Source organism: Lolium rigidum, chromosome 3 (genome assembly GCF_022539505.1).
Source record: "Lolium rigidum isolate FL_2022 chromosome 3, APGP_CSIRO_Lrig_0.1, whole genome shotgun sequence".
Classification (NCBI taxonomy): Eukaryota; Viridiplantae; Streptophyta; class Magnoliopsida; order Poales; family Poaceae; genus Lolium; species Lolium rigidum.
In genome coordinates, this window is record NC_061510.1 from 196,773,329 (window position 1) to 196,778,433 (window position 5,105).

Genomic DNA, 5,105 nt, shown 5'->3' on the forward strand with positions numbered 1-5,105 from the left:
CACCATAGATGAAGAAGGAGTTCTTTGGTACAACAGACGCTTATGTGTGCCGTCAGATTTAGAGTTGAAGCAAGTCATTCTGAAGGAAGCTCACGATACCCTATATTCCATTCACCCCGGAGGAACCAAGATGTACCAAGACCTGAAGGAACAATTCTGGTGGCACGGAATGAAGCGAGAGATAGGAAGCTACATCGCCAAGTGTGATATCTGTCAATGAATCAAGGCAGAACACCAGCGACCCGCAGGACTGTTGCAGCCATTACAGATTCCTGAATGGAAGTGGGATTCTGTAGGAATGGATTTTATCACAGGGTTCCCCAAATCTAGCAGAGGAAATGACTCCATTTGGGTAGTGATCGATAGATTAACCAAGGTCGCACATTTCATCCCCGTCAAGACCACATACCAAGGCCCAAAGCTAGCTGAGTTATACATCTCCAGAATAGTTAGCCTGCACGGAACCCCGAAGTCAATTGTGTCAGATAGAGGATCTCAATTCACCTCAAGATTATGGCAAAAAGTACATTAAGGACTAGGAACCCGTCTGAATTTCAGCACAGCTTATCACCCGCAGACTGACGGACAGACCGAGAGAGTCAACCAGATACTTGAAGATATGTTGAGAGCCTGTGTGGTAGAGTATGGATCCAAATGGGAAGACTGCCTGCCTTACGCAGAATTTTCCTACAACAACAGTTATCAAGCCAGCTTACAGATGGCCCCATTTGAAGCCCTGTACGGAAGGAAGTGTCGTACCCCTCTAAATTGGTCGGAAGTCGGAGATAGTCAAGTCTTCGGCCCAGTTATTCTCCGCGAAGCCAAAGAGAAGGTTCACAAGATCCGTGAATACCTTAAGACTGCCCAGTCAAGACAGAAGAGCTACGCCGACAAGAGACGCCGAGAGATGACCTTCGACATCGGAGATTTTGTGTATCTCAAGGTCTCGCCCCTCAAAGGAATGCAGAGATTCCAACTCAGAGGAAAGCTCGCCCCCAGATATGTCGGACCCTTCAAAGTTCTGAGTCGCCGAGGAGAAGTTTTATATCAACTTGAACTACCGGAAAAAATGTCTGCAGTGCACAATGTGTTCCACATCTCACTACTTCGGAAGTGCTTAGAAGTGCCGGAGAAGACCGAAGTATTCAAGAACATCGATCACCGAGCTATTGATATCAACAAGGACCTGACATACCGCGAAGTGCCTATCCGCATACTTGAAGAAGCTTTCAGAACCACCCGCACCAGAAGTATCAAGTTCCTGAAGATTCAATGGAGCAACCACACCGAAGAAGAAGCCACCTGGGAGCGTGAAGAAGATATGAAGAAGGAATACCTAGATCTCCTTAGTACCTAGTTTTCTTTAGATCTCGGGACGAGATATTTTGTAAGGGGGAAGGGTTTGTAACATCCCAACTTTTCAATAAAGAAAGAAAGAGAGTTTCCCAAAAATACAAATTTGAGAACCAACAAAAACTTTTTATCTCCGTATAGTGCTATGCATACAAATCACCTTGTTAATTATTCTAGTGTGCATTTTGCCATGATGATTGCTTGTGTGATTACCTTTGTACTAAAACCCTAACCAATGATCTCTGGATCACCCAATTGAAAGGAAAAAGAAAAGAGAAATGAAAATAGAAAAATCAAATCAACACTCACATATGGCTTATGCCATTTTTTCAAATTCTTAACCTAGACCATTTTGGCTTGCACCATTGGTTGGAAATGGTTACTAAATACTTATAAACACTTTTGGAATCAAAGAAACTCAAATCAAATTGAAACAAATTGAAATTCCAACTCACATGCAATGTGGTCAATTTTGACAATCTTAGCCTGATGCCATCTTTGAGCCCCTGGTTTGGAAGTTTTCTAAACTAAACTTTGCCAAATCTTTGCACCCCATCCAAGAAAACATCAAGGTGAACAACTTTTCCCAAAACCACCCCTGCAAATTCTTTCTCAAATTCAAATGGTGATCAAGCAAAGTTGGAACCATAATGCAAATTGTAGATCTTATGCAATTTGTGATTTTGCATTTCAACCCCATTTTGACCACCACCACCTCCATTCTACTTCTAATATTATATGTTTACACTCCACCAAAAATCTTTCCAAATTTCCAAAGTAATTTTCTTGCAGCCATTTTTACAAACACCTTGCAGGCATGGATAAAAATTGTGCCCATACTGAATTTTTGCTTGGACCAAGTCCAACCCTGGCCACCTCTGCTGCTCTGGAGCTTCACCACACCCCTCAGCACCAGTGCCAGCCCCTGCAACCCTTCCACTTGGTCACCATGACCGTGGCAAGACCATGCCGTGGCATGGCATGAGCTCACCATGCCACTCCTCTCTCTGGTCACCTCCACCCTACACCACCATGTCCTCTAACTCCCTCTCACTCACCTGATCGTGCCAGACACCACACTCGACGATTTCATGCACCGCCTTGATTGGAAAGAGCCACGCCCAGACGTGCCAGTGACGCACACGCGCACGCCAGAGCGCGCACGGCGAACGCCACGGGCACGCCAGAGCATGATGTCGCCCGATGCTCCACGCCACCACTTGCCTCCGCCGCTCGCCAGTCGCTGTGCCAAGCCACCAGGAGACGCCCAGACACGACCGTTTGACCGCGGGAGAGCTGTGGCCGTCGTCACCGTCGACGAAACCCGCCACTGACCTGCAAGCTCCCGTCAAGCTCACGAGCTCGCATGTGCATCTTTTTCCCCGCAATCAAGCTCGGCGTCATCGCCAGGACGTCGCCTGCCCGCGTGCATCATTACCAGTGCCCCTGCGCCGCTGTAGAGCCGACGCCATGGATGACCTCACCTCAGACCCACGGCACTGCCTCGCCGCTATAAAAGGAGCCCTTCCTTCTTCGAATTCGCCACACCATCACTCTTCCCTCTCGCCACTGAGAATTCCTAGCGCTTCTCCCCTCCACATTAGCCACTCCCTCGCTGGAATTGGAGGATCGGTCCCCGCCGGAGTCCAGCGAAGGGGAGGAGCCGTTGCAGTGCACCCCAGGCGCCACCGCTGCTTCCATCTGCTTCACCATCGTCGACAACCTCTCCACCGCTCGTCGCCGACCATCGCCGCGCCGCCGGTGAGTCCCCGACCCCCCACCGTCGCCGCGCCAGTGGCCACCTCTCGTCAGAGACGACGACGCTCGTCGTCCGTCCGATCCTCGCCTAATCCTACGGCGCGGAAAGGCGCGTACCGTTTTGGCGGTTAAGTCACGCTGACGCGTGGACCCCACGCTGTCAGTTGGCCCGCTGCGTTGCTGGGCCGGCCCATTCCCTTTCCCCTCTGCGTAGCCTGTTAGGTTTCCCGCTGATGGCGTGTAAAGCACACGTCCGTTGGGAACCCCAAGAGGAAGGTGTGATGCGTACAGCAGCAAGTTTTCACTCAGGAAGAAACCAAGGTTTATCGAACCAGGAGGAGCCAAGAAGCACGTTGATGGTTGATGGCGGCGGGATGTAGTGCGGCGCAACACCAGGGATTCCGGCGCCAACGTGGAACCTGCACAACACAACCAAAGTACTTTGCCCCAACGAAACAGAGTGAGGTTGTCAATCTCACCGGCTTGCTGTAACAAAGGATTAGATGTATAGTGTGGATGATGATTGTTTGCAGAAAACAAGTAGAACAAGTATTGCGAGTAGATTGTATTCAATGTAAAAGAATGGACCGGGGTCCACAGTTCACTAGAGGTGTCTCTCCCATAAGATAAATAGCATGTTGGGTGAACAAATTACAGTCGGGCAATTGACAAATAGAGAGAGCATGACAATGCACATACATGATATAATGAGTATTGTGAGATTTAATTGGGCATTACGACAAAGTACATAGACCGCTATCCAAGCATGCATCTATGCCTAAAAAGTCCACCTTCGAGGTTATCATCCGAACCCCTTCCAGTATTAAGTTGCAAACAACAGATAATTGCATTAAGTATGGTGCGTAATGTAATCAATAACTACATCCTCGGACATAGCATCAATGTTTTATCCCTAGTGGCAACAAGCACATCCACAACCTTAGAACTTTCCGTCACTCGTCCCGGATTTAATGGACGCATGAACCCACTATCGAGCATAAATACTCCCTCTTGGAGTTAAGAGTAAAAACTTGGCCGAGCCTCTACTAATAACGGAGAGCATGCAAGATCATAAACAACACATAGGTAATAGATTGATAATCAACATAACATAGTATTCTCTATCCATCGGATCCCGACAAACACAACATATAGAATTACGGATAGATGATCTTGATCATGTTAGGCAGCTCACAAGATCCGACAATGAAGCACATAAGGAGAAGACGACCATCTAGCTACCGCTATGGACCCATAGTCCAGGGGTGAACTACTCACTCATCACTCCGGAGGCGACCATGGCGGTGAAGAGTCCTCCGGGAGATGATTCCCCTCTCCGGCAGGTGCCGGAGGCGATCTCCTGAATCCCCCGAGATGGGATTGGCGGCGGCGGCGTCTCTGGAAGGTTTTCCATATCGTGGCTCTCGGTACTGGGGGTTTCGCGACGGAGGCTTTAAGTAGGCGGAAGGGCAGGTCAGGAGGCCACACGAGGGCCCCACACGCCAGGGTCGCGCGGCCAAGGCCCAAGCCGCGCCGCCCTGTTGTGGCGGCGCCTCGTGGCCCCACTTCGTCTATCCCTCGGTCTTCTGGAAGCTTCGTGCAAAAATAGGACCCTGGGCGTTGATTTCATCCAATTCCGAGAATATTTCCTTACTAGGATTTCTGAAACCAAAAACAGTAGAAAACAACAACTGGCTCTTCGGCATCTCGTTAATAGATTAGTGCCGGAAAATGCATAAATACGACATATAATGTGTATAAAACATGTAGATATCATCAATAATGTGGCATGGAACATAAGAAATTATCGATACGTCGGAGACGTATCAGCATCCCCAAGCTTAGTTCTCGCTCGTCCCGAGCAGGTAAACGATAACAAAGATAATTTCTGGAGTGACATGCCATCATAACCTTGATCATACTATTGTAAGCATATGTAATGAATGCAGCGATCAAAACAATGGTAATGACATGAGTAAACAAATGAATCATAA